Source organism: Solanum lycopersicum, chromosome 9 (assembly GCF_036512215.1).
Source record: "Solanum lycopersicum chromosome 9, SLM_r2.1".
Classification (NCBI taxonomy): Eukaryota; Viridiplantae; Streptophyta; class Magnoliopsida; order Solanales; family Solanaceae; genus Solanum; species Solanum lycopersicum.
In genome coordinates, this window is record NC_090808.1 from 8,809,472 (window position 1) to 8,822,698 (window position 13,227).

A 13,227-nucleotide genomic window follows, 5' to 3' on the forward strand; every position below is an offset into this window, starting at 1 on the left:
GGTTGTTGATTTTAATGGTGGAGATCAGATTTGGAAGTCCTCAAGATCCTGTTTTAGGTCCCGAATAGAAGCTAGGTTTAGGTGGTGTTTCTTTCTATTTATCTTTTGTTGGTGTAGCTATTGTTTTTTCTCTTTTAGCACTTGTTGTGTAGACATTAGAAGAATATTTGTAATCCTTTTATTGGTATAGTGAAGTGATTCGGATCTTGTCGATCATGTGGTGGTTACCTTCGGTTTCAAGGGTTTTTCCACGTTAAACTTGGTGTTCTTTATTGTTAGATTTTCAGTTTCATCTTTTCGTCACAACAGTTCTTGCCTCTTATCCATCCCCCTCTTTTCCTCTCCCTAGTGTTGTACCTTTGCTGATGAAACCTGAAACCAGGTTCCTTTTGCTTATTTTTAAACAGTTTATAGTTTGAGTAGCTTTGTTTTTGTATGGTTAAACACTTTGGTAGTGCTCGTTTTGGGCTTAATTGATGTGCCCCCTGTTTGGGTATATATCTGACTCGTATTTGTCTATATCTTATGTTTGAATGTTGGATGGATAATATCATTAGATTTTGTGAGTTCTGATGTCTCCATGGTAGTGACCGTGTTGCTTCTTTTGGCTATGAGCTTGTTTTTGTCTTCCACTGTTGATTATTCTTCTCACCTTCTTTTTGTGATGTCAAAAGGGGGAAGGAATTTGTACTATTATATCAGCCTATGATGCCTGGTTTGTCATCATCAAAAATATGGGGAATTGATGACAAGAAAAAGTTGTTTACCAAGTTATAAAAATTACTTTTATTTTGTAGGACCCAACTAGCTTAATTTGTGTTATTTCAACTTATGATCATTGTTTAGTGCTAATTGTTTCAAGTGTGAAAGTGATTGTATGGGATTTTGTAACAAGAAGTGGTTTTGGCTTCTAAGAGAGCACGTTTAAAAATAAAGATAATTGTTTGAAGGCACAAATAATCCTAGACTTAGTAGAATTCTGTAGAGGTACATAGAGTGATATATCTAAGAAGCGTGTAGATATTCTAGAGAATTAGATATTTATAGTAATGTAGAGAATAATCTAGATTCTTGTTAGATAGTTATAAGATAAGGTCATCTAGATTTTTTTGGTAGATCTTTCTAGAGTAATTTCTAGAAGCATCCTTATACTAGTACGTATAAATAGGGGTTGCCATAGTTAGTCATTTGTAATCAATCCAATAGTAACCCAAGAAACCTAAGAACAACCCAAATTAACAAGTCTTCTTCTATATGAATGTTTTCTTATTCAAATATTCCTTTTCTTCTAACTTCCTCTTCTATTGTTGAATCTTCCTATATTAGCTAACGATCTTGGACTAGCAAAAGATTTCCAAATTATACTTTTCTTCTTCAATTCTCTACAGTGTAAATGATTATAGTTAATTGTTAAACAGTTTGAGTGAACTATTGAGGTGAAGTACTAAAGTTAGTCCTTTTGATGTAACCCAAAGTTGCTCTTTCAAGTTGGTGAAGTTTTGGTGAAATCCTAGGAGGTGTTGGGGATGATTTTTTTTCTTGAGTAAGGAGGTTTTCCACGATAAATCTTTTCTTTCTGTTTTCTTTTTTATTTTTGTTAATTGAACAAGAACATGATTCTTGTTTTATGTGGGGAAGGTTTATTCATTTAATTTAAATCAACAGGATTGTAAAGAAAAAAGAGAAAATATAGATATTTTTATCAAATGTTCATTAAGAACAAGTAATTGTGACATGTTATTATATTATACTAGTTATGGACACGTGTGTTGCACATGTGAGCCATGCTAAGTGTCTTATTCTCTCGATTGAGGTTTTTAAAGATGGTTTGTTATGAGTGCATGCAATAGTATTGATGTAGTAGTAGCGTGCATTGTGTTTAAAAGTCTTACCATGAGTTGATGAGTAATTATTGATGTTGTTAAGGGATAAAGATTTAATTGATGCATTTAATAATATGTATCATATTTATGTGGTAAATCATGAACGATGTAATCAACTTAGCATCATATACGAAGCATGAAAGTGCTATAAATTATGAATAACAATAATATTAAAACGTTAGAATGAAATAGAATATGAACATACAAGAAAAGGTCAACATTAAAGCATAATGAATCAATACAAGAGACAATAGAATAGACCATGCAGTGATGCATTGAAGAGTATGGGTCGAGGTTTAATTGATTATGTTTGCATAGATCAGTCTGTGTTTTCTACACCTGAGATTTCAAGCAATGTAATGTTGTTAGTCTTGTAAATAGTTCATTATTTGTGTTAGAATGAACATATATGTATATCATACATAAAACATCCTTATAGACGATGTTCTTTGTGTATATTCCATTGTGGTGTTTTGGTTCCTTGGTTAGGACAAGTACTTTTGTTGTGGACATAGTATCCCTCTTGAGAATGCCACGTACAATTCACCATGTGAGAAAACATGTTGAGGCAAATACAAACAAACATTTGGTATTGTATGACCTTGCGCTTTATTTATAGTCATTGCAAAGCAAAGTTGTATTGGAAACTGCTTTAGAATAAATATAAATGGATAACCTTTGTTTTCTGGTGGAGCTGTTCCAAAGTTATCATTGTATGACTATAGTAGCTAGGATGTACTAACATTGACAAAGTTGGTTTTGTTCTTATGGAATCAAACTAAATGGAAGATGAATTAACATGAATATTTGGTAGGAAGATAATTAATACAAATAAAAGTCAAAGATAGTATCTTGGTAGGTGAAATTTTGGCAAACCATAAAATGGTTTCATATTCTTAACCTTGACATTTTTGGCACATGGTGATGTCATGGATGACATCACTAGGATGAATTCATTCCTATAAATAGGTAGCTCTTAATTCATTTTCAAAACATCTCTCACTTGTCTTCTCACCTTCTAAGGCATTTGTGTTCTCTCTTGTTCTTTGGTGGACGTAGGATCATTTTGATCCGAACCACGTTAAATATTGTTGTTCTTCCTTGTTCTTTAATTTCACATTTCCGCTAACAAACACAATATACTATTTCTTTCTTCTTCTTTTTTTTGAAAAATTTTTAAAAGCTAACATTTTCAACTAACAATAGAATAAATATCACGGTAATTGAAGTAACTAAATACAAAGTGTAGAAGTGTTACCAATTTTGGCGGTGATGAACGTAGAAAACCTGTTAAAAGTATTACAATCGGAAGAGATAGTAAATGTAATTTCCAATGAACTAAATTAATAAAAAAGAAACAAATTACTGCATCGAAAGTATTACAAACTAAATGACTTCAAAACAGAAAAGTCTTTGACCGGTAATCTTTAAACTTATTATGCAGTACGTGGAAGTCGCCAAGAAAAGATGAGTATTGCAAGATATCACAACAATAAAACTCAATCGACTAAATCTTTGGCAAATAAGGAAGAAATCACTTCAACTTATAAGAAAAAGTCATATATGCCTCTTCTGTGTTAAACTATAGCAATGCTAATTAATGCAAACATCTTGTCGTAGTTTGGTGTTTCTTGTGGTACCTTACCATACATGATTTTTGTAAAACCTAATGATGTTGTACCGTTACTGTTCTAATTGCAGACCGTATTGAAGTTTTATGCAAAAGCAAACCACAGACAAACAGTATGAAGGTTTATGAAAAATTAAACCATAGACAGGTGGTGAAGTTAGTTTGTTGTTTGGAGATTTTTTAATTGTAATCTACATGCGTAGAGCTGTACTATGCCCTGTATTATGCTTGTTACTTATGGTCTTGTGATTTAGGATAGACATTCAACTAAGTATAGAGTAAAATTACAATGAAATTTCTTTTATTAGGAAACTCACAAGGTCGACTATTTCAAAACATAAAGCTTATATTGAATCACTAAAATTGGAAGGAAGATAAACAAACGACAAGCTCCTTGCGGATCAATAAAAAAAGAGTGCCTGCATTAATATCATAATGGATTTTTTAGGACTACCTGAACAAGTGAAGGATCGAATTGGTGCAAAAGTTTGAAATAATCTGTTGTTAGAACCTGCATATTAAAGAGCCCCATTAGGCACAATAATGCTAACTACTTTCACATTTGACAGAGATCCCAGCCATATGCGGATCACTAAGCAAAGAAATTGATAACGATTGAAAATCCATGGTTTCAAGCAGAATCAAGAACTAGAAGATAGAAATTTCCATGCAAAAGTTTCAAATAATGTGTTTTTAGAAGCTGCATATTAAAGAGAAACAGTAGGCACAATATTGCTAACTACTTTGCATGCGAGATCCCAGCGAGGCGGAAACTAAGCAAAGAAATTGATAACTACTGAAAATCCATGCTTTCAGGCAGAATCAAGATTTACTAAGCGTACTTATTCATTAATCACAATTTGAGGAGTACTTTACTCACCATACTTTTTTATTTAACAACAATATGAGGAGATTTTTTTTACCTGATGTATTTGATTGAGGCACAGAAACGATAACAGATTAATAGGCAATAACAACTTCTTAGAGACATTTATATAGACGCCTGAAGTATCTGAAAAGGCTGCTGAATTTTAGTGTTGGAAAATTTTTTGTCCCACTGATCGAGGAGTTTGAGCAGAAATTGTACGTCTCTGTTACGTTAAACGATGAGGATGAGGCAACGTTTGGTTTCGGGAGAATTAAAGCAGCAACTCTGCGTCTTTGTTACATTGAACATGAGGCAGCAGTTGGTCTGCGGAGAATTAAAAGCAGCAACTCTTCGTCTATGTTACATTGAACATGAGGCTGAGGCAACGATTAGTGTGTGGAGAAATAATTAGGTTTATCAGCTAACTTATAATAAATTAATTTAATTAATAATTGTAGGGTTAAAACGGTAAATCAATTTTTGGATTAAACTCTTCCTACTTATAATAATACTAGTTTCTGACAACGTGCGTTACACTTTTATTTTTTACAATTGTTACATAATTTAAAATTGTGCTATCAAATAGAACATGTTTAAATCAAAAACATTAATTTTACCAATTATATTTCATGTATCTACAAAAATACATAAAAGGGATTGCTCATTTGGTATCAAGCAAAAATTATCTGAAATTAATTAATATAATATAGTCTCCTTTAACTTTGTATAAGTCTTTTTTATGATCTAAATATCAGTGATAACCTTTTATAGTCATAAATGAATATTAAAAATACATGCACACTTATTAATGAAAAACAATAGAGTAAAATATTTATATTATTTAAGGTTCTAAAATTAAAAGACAGTACTATCAAAATTATACAAGACTAAAAGCAATTACATTTAAAATATAAAACTGACAAATATATAATTTAAACACTGAAGTTCATACATATATATCTATTTCAAAAGCTCATAATAATAGCTAAAAGATTACAACACCACAATGAGTTTATTAGAAATGCAAAAGAAATTAAAAACAACAATAATCTTCATTATGGAGAATATATATCGAAAGAGATACGAGGACTTAAGCATGTCTAAAAACAAGTCTTCAAGTTCCTCTCCCCACCTCATGTATTCTATTTTTTCATGTCTTTTTTGCCTATCATAGATGAAATAGTTTTTTGATTATCAGTTGAATGACAATATCTTTCATTTTTCAATGGTTATTACCTAGTTCTTAAATAGTAGTAAAAATGTCTGTTTAAATTCTATATCAGTTCTAAAATAGTCTTTAATATATAGTTAGATGGAAAGATGAAAATTACAAATCATAGTTAGACTTAATAAGAGAATAAACATTACCACTAATAATTATTGATTTGAACTTGGAATCTAGTCTAGTTTGAATGAATAATTAAAAAGATGAAAAACACAAATCATTGTAGTTAGTAATAAATTGAGGCAATTACAAGTCATCTCAATAATTTCTTACTAATTCATTCATATATAACACACTTTTAATATCTTAGTAATAATAATAATATAAATAACATCAGTGGCATTAATCGGATAAATGGGGGGGGGGGGGGGGTCACTCTTTTCATATGCCAGTAATTATTCTAGGATATACATGTACAATTAAAATATATCTTTTCACATTTCAAACATTTAATTATTTCCTTATATTTTAATTAAGAATTAATTTAAGGAAATGCAAAAGTTATCTACATTTTTATTAAAATGATACAATTTAATATTTAAACTAAATAATTAAATGCTTTATACCATTTTAATTTATAGAAGGGTAAAATTGTAATTCAACATTTAACTTTTTTTGTTCCCTCTTATTATAATATATGATATGATGATAAATATATGTTGAGAACAAGTAAGTAACTGGTGAAATAACAAATTGTACAAGTAATCGATGACTGAATAATGTGCTAAGAACAAGTAATAATTAATAACTTGTTATTATATATGTTAAGAACAAGTAATTTGTGACATTATTATGTGGAAAACGAGTGATTGTTGATTGTCAAAACTAGTAATTTTTGACTTAACAATATTGAGAACAAGTAATTGGTGACTTACTATTACTATAATACCAACCAATTGATAATTTATGGAGTACTATTATTAAGAACAATATTAAGAACAAGTAGATCGTGTTATGTTATTTAGTTGAGAATAAGTAATTATTGGTGACATAACAGATTGGTAAGAGCAAGTAATTGATGATTCAATAATATGTTGAGAAGAATTAATTGATCATGACTTGCTATTATATGTTTATAACATGCAATTTGTAACTTATTATTATGTTAAGAGAAGTCATATGTGACATGTTATTATGTTGAGAACAAGTAATTGACACATAACTTATTGTTAAAATCAATTAATTGATGACTTAACAATATGTTGAGAAAAAAAGTTGACGACTTAGTGCTGTTTATTTAAATTTACTTATTTTAGGTTTTTTTTTAAAGTCAAAACAGTTTTGCAGCATTTTTGGATAAAGTTAAAAATTCTTATAATGACTTATTTTAAAGTCAAAATAATAAAAATAAGCCAAAAGTCATAAGTTAGAAATTCTAACTTATGACTTTTGGCTTATGAGTCATAAGCCAAATGCCCACCCAAACAGGCCCTTAAGATAGAATCTAATATGCTCACTCAGTTAAGTATTATATTCTCGGGAAATCACTCAACTATGAGTTATTTTTTCAAAAGTCATTCAACTTTCTTTTACAGCCTCTAAGTCACTCAACTATGACTTCTTTTCTCAACAAGTCACTCAACTATGAGTTTTTTCTCTTAAAAAGTCACTTATCTTTCTTTTAAAACCTCAAAGTCACTCAACTATGTATATTTTACCTACAAAGTCACCCAACCTATTTAATTAAATTTTTCCTTAAAATGAAATTTTACCAAGATATTTACCACCTTTATATGAATTTATATGATTTACTTTAATTTCTATTTGAATACTCTTCCTACTTAATTCATTTCAAAAGAATGACACATTTTTATATCGGTAACAATTTAACTTTAAAAATACTTATTTTACTCTTAATGAAATGATTTATAGCTAAACAAAACCTATGGCTTATTTTAGACTACAAATTTTAAAAGTCTTTCTTTGTTTCTTAAATGTCATGTCACACTACAATAAAAATAACTTTTAACGGCAATAAATATGCACATCAACAAAGATTGTTAAAATCTTTACCACCATTAGTTAATTATCATTAATTAGATGCAATGTCGCTATTAGTTTTAATGACATTTTCAAAGAGAATTAAAATGTATTTGTTAACAACTGCCTCTCAAGAATATATTTAGTGGCAATTGAGTTATTGTTATCAATTAATGCCATTGAAGATCATTTTGATATAGACATGTAAAACTACATCATACAAATTGAGATGGAGGAAGCATCTTTAGGACAAAATCAACTTCAAAAGTTATGTATCCAAATATTTATTTTTGAAGTCAGCTTTTATGAGTAGGTCATCAATCAACTTGGATTTAAAAAAACCATAATTTTGTGCGAGATATAACATATACAATTTTGTAACCTGAATTATGTTGAGGCTCAATTGTTTTAGTGAATTTGTGACAAATCATAATTTTTCAGTTTTAATTTATGAATCAGATGTTTGCACGTCATATAACGCCATATTTGTACCTTTACTGCAATTCGTAGTTGTTAACAAGTTATAAGAAGGTAAAGTATTTCGGTCTAACACTTGAGAGAAAATTAGGCATAACTCAGAGGCGGAGCTAGGTGGGTTACGTATGTGTATAATTCTAACCAACTACGGAACGACCCTAATATTGTCTGAACTTTTCCAACAAATACTAAGCATGAGAATGACAGCACTTGCTCATACTCACCTTTCTTAAAAGCAATTAACATTATTTTCTGGGAAACAATTTATGTACTAAAAGATTCTCAAATTGGCTGCAAAAAGTCGTCAATATCTATATGCTCCTTGACATAGTCCACATTAAAATTTTAACTATGTTGACGATCTTCTCCAATGAAATTAGTCCTTCCAAATTTATAAGTAGCTATAAAAGGATCTCTAATGTGACGGTGAATCAAAGTGTAAAAAAAAACACAAAACATGGCTCCTAATTATGTGATGATGGTTGGTCTGACCACATTAATTTGCTTTTCACTATGTTTTGGTGATGATGTTATGTTACATACACACAACAATCTCATGACCAAACCTAATCGCGATGAAAGTGGTGGAAATGTCAGCATCCCTTTCCCATTTGGTATGACCCGAGATTGCACACTACACGATCAGTTCCTTGTCACTTGTAATTACTCCTTTCCAAATCCCCAGCCCTTTTTAGGAAATAGCGGTATTGAAATCACAAGCATATCTCTCTCAGGGCAACTTAAGGTCTTACAGTTCATATCCAGAGATTGTTATCGTGATGGGATAAGCACGAATAGAACCAAGCCAATGATAGCTTTACCATCATTCTTAACTGTGAACAGCACAGCAAATAGCTTCATTGCGGTTGGCTGTGACACGTATGCCACTATTCATGGTCATTTTTCCATTTTTTGGAACTAAAATCGAGTATCCGCCCTGCATAACAGGATGCATATCCATGTGCTATAGTATTGATGATGCTTATGATGATACATGTTATGGAGTCGGTTGTTGCAAGACGTCCATCCCTAAGGAAGCATGGAATATCACCATAACACTAAGAATCTATTATAATTATAACTATACTAATATGACAAATTACCCTAGTTGCAGCTATATGTTTGTGGTCGATCAAGCTAATTTTAACTTTTCTAAGAGTCACCTCAACAGCTTGCAGAACACGAAGAAGCTTCCTCTTGTGCTAGACTGGGCAGTTGGTAAAGATAAATGTGAAATAGTTAAGAGAAATGATAGAATATATGCCTTCACTTAACCAGTAATGGACCTGGTCCCTTACTACACTAATGAATAAAAAGAAAGTTAAATGCGGTAAAATTAACACGATGATTTTACGTGGAAACCTCCTTGCTTAAGGGAGTAAAACCACGACCTGTCTCAAAGAATTTTCAATCGTTTTCACTAATCTTCAAAAGCAAAAGTAAAATATAGTTACACCAAACGTAAGAAAGAGTTATCAATCTCACGGTTAAGCAATAGTCCTCTATTGATTAACAAGCCTAAGTAGAAAATAATCTACCCACTAAGCTATCCCACCTGGACAACCTAGACTTCTAACACGACACACCAATTCCTTTATAGATTCAGGATTGGTTTACAGTTTAAGAACAAGAGAATGTATTCCTCAACAACTAGACAAAAAGCTCCTGATATTGCTGTTGTTCTTAGAATAATTCTGCCTTTGCTTTGTAGTAGCCTTTGCAAGAGTTCTTGAAAAGTTTATATCAAGTTGCAAAAATTGAACAAAACGTTTAGGAAAGTGCCTTTTATATGGGCAAGTCACTTTCCTAAACCTCTTTGCCATTGGCTGGAAAAGTCACACTTTCTGACGCCATCGGGAAGTGTGCACCTACTTTCTGTACCGTCTCCAGCTGGCAATCAACTGGCTCCTCATCATGAGAGACTGGTACCTCTACTAGGTCCCTGGGTTTGTTTCATCTACAATACTCAAGCAAGAACCCAGCAATAGTCAATTAAGAAACTGGTACCTTTACAAGGTCCCCAAGTTTGTCAAATCATCAAAACTACAAATAACATTTTCCCCCTTTTTGATGATGACAAACACTGAAGCCATGATCTAAGATCCTCCAACTTTGTTCACCCTTTTTATATTCCCCCTCGCTGTATGTTTCCCCTCACTAAACATTTCCCCTCACTGTATGTTCCCCCTCACTAAACATTCCCCCTCACTGTATGTTCCCCCTTACTAAACATTCCCCCTCACTGTATGTTCCCCCTCACTAAAATATCATTTAGCTACATACAGTGTTCCCCCTCACTAAAATATCATTTAACTACACACAGTTTTACTTCCCCCTTTTGGCATCATAAAAAAGAAACGCAGTAAACCAGTGATGTGAGCAGAAACACTGAACAAGATCAAAGTTAAAAAGCAACTAATCAGTAAGGAAAAAGCATGCACAAGAGGAGATAATTAGAATAGCACAGGAATGAATTAACCAATACGCCATAATAACATAAATACATTAGAACCAAACTGAACATTCTTCAAAACATTGAAAAGCCACAAAAAAAAACTTGACACAAAGGGGAGGGGTTCAACAAACTAGGAAGAGGGAGGAGGATGAGACAGGGATTGGATAACAAGAGTGAGTCGTGCATTAGCAGCATCATTGTTTTTTATGGCCTTTTCCTGCAGGGCAGTTATCTTCGCCTTTAACTCAGTATTCTCTTTCTTTAGAGCTTGAACCACTGAAGAACCAGGTCCCTCACTTTGTGCAGTAAGCAGTTCTGCTTTGAGTATAGCAATCTCTGCCTCTTTACCACTTAACCGCACAGTAAGATCCTCAACCTCATGCTTAAGATGCTCCTGATCATCAATAAGTTGGGCCATTTTTCTCTTTGGATAGCCTCTTCCTTCAATGCATTCGCACTCAACCAAGGTACTGTCGGAGATAGTCTGCTTAACTGTCCCCATTTTTCCCACACTAAGAGGAATTTCAAAATGCTTGAATACCTCCGTAAGAAAGTATCCATAACCCATTCCGTGAACACCTTTCCCCTCAATGACAATTTTGTGGATATGCTCAAGCATTAGACCAGGTAGGTTCAAGGCCTCGAAGTTGCACAACATCTCCATCACAAACAAATCAGCAGCAGTTGATACTGTCCTCTTTTCAGTGCGAGGAAAGAGAACTTTGTTGATGAACTCAAAAACTAACTGATACTCACTCTTCATGATTTTCTTATAAATCCCAGCAACCTTGGTTGTGGGTGTCTTAGAAATCACAGCAGCAAACTCAGAAGAGCAAGTTCTACCCAGTACAGACTCGGTCCCCTCTGTAGGCACCCTGAGAATTTTGCTCAACACACCCTCATCTAAACATATAGCAATGTTATTTACTCGTGTGAGGATGCTCCCTTCGTCCTTGAATTGAATATTATAGTAAAATTCACGCACTTCTTCTTTATAGAGAATGGGGGATTTCCTGTTGAACAAGTGTAACCAAGATTAGATCTCAACCATATCGTGAAGAGAGTCCATGCCGGGAAGAGTTATGATCCCCATATCAAAAATTCTTCCTGCCAAAACAGCTTGGTTTCTCAGATTGTCAACCACCTCCTGCATGTTGACACTCTCAACTTTCCTGGCTTGGGAACCAGGTCCCCGTGACCTCTTCCTCTTTTTCTCAGATTTCTTCCCTTTTGACTTTGTTTTTTCAACCTTCTATGTAGCCTTTCCCTTCTTCTTCTCTGACCTCTTTTTCTTAATTTTCTTTTCCACTTCTTCTCCAGACAACTCAACCACATTTGCCTCAGGTATTCTAAAATTTGAAACCTTGAAGGTTCATGCACTTCTAGCTGCAGGAGTAGAACGTGCACTTGCCTACAAGACATCAGCCATAAACTTTTGTGCAGCGGACCTTGTAGTAGGTCATCTCCTAGGGGCCTCCTCCACAACCTTTTCCTTCCTTTTTCTAGATCCCACCCCTTCTCTTCTTTCAACCTTCCATTTTAATGGCTCCTCCTTACTAGCAGAGTCAGAGGAAGAGGAAGAAGAGTACCTACCTAAATCAGGGGTTTTATCAAAGATAGGTTGAGTAGGTCTTACCTCTTCCCTTTCGAAGACTTCAATATGCTCTGCCCTTGCTTCTTCTCGCATCATCAGGCTTTCAATCACGAGTTCTTCACTCGCTGCCAGAATGTTGGACTCGGAAGCCCTATGTTTTGGTAGATCCCCTTCAAACATATTGTCAGGCAACATGTCTTGAAACGGACCAGGTCCAGTAGGCACTGCAAAAGTATTTAGATCTATGGCGAAAAAAGGGTTATCAGGATTGTCTTTTTGAGGACTGGGAGAAGGAGGAAGTCTGGCTTGTGTATTGGTCGGAGAATAGAAAGCAAGAGGCTCGATTTCACTGAGAGCATTCAACATTTGTTTGGAAGAGGATGAAGGAGAAGACATGGTTTTTACAATAGAAAGTATTTTGCTTGAATCAGCAAAGAGAAGAAAAAGAAGACGAAATTTGCCTTTTGAGTTTTTGCTAAAACCCTTCATGAACAGTAAGAAGAAGTTAAGAAACAGATGAGAGTTTCAAAAAGAAGTAAGGGTATTTAATGAAAGTAAAAAGGTGCCAGGTCTGTGATTTGATGCGTCGTTTGAGAGAGAAACGATGGGACTGATCAGTTAGAGTAACCGATGGCTGACACGTGGCATTATCAACTGTCATATTATTTCAGTTTCAATTTAATGTTTAAATGCTAACATGGACAGGCACCAGGTACCATAGCATAGTTAAGCTTCATTCCTCAGTTGTTCTAGTTGCTTCTCTTGCTAAGCAGGTCCTCATTGAAAGTATACCTACAGAAGGTACAAAAAGGGATCTTAGTTTAGATATTTAAGATTTACACACAGGATACCTGCACTACAATTTTAGCCATCAAGGGAGTTCAATTGTTGGAAGCTAATAGCATCACTTGGAGATCAACATCCCCAACTTCAATTGATTTATGTCAAATTGATCCTTGCTGAGGGCCTTGGTAAAGATATCTGCAATTTGCTCCTCCGTTGGACAGTAAGTAAGCACAATATTTATGTTCTAATATCTCTCAAAAAGTGATGTTTAACATCAATATGCTTAGTTCTCTTATGGTGGACTGGATTCTTTCCCATACTAACAGCAC

The 13,227-nt window shown here is 33.4% G+C and overlaps 1 pseudogene; it reads left to right on the plus strand.

Annotated features, from left to right (window-relative positions):
• Window positions 1-8,520: 8,520 nt before the first annotated feature.
• Window positions 8,521-9,337, plus strand: LOC138338348 (wall-associated receptor kinase 3-like; annotated as a pseudogene).
• Window positions 9,338-13,227: the final 3,890 nt, after the last annotated feature.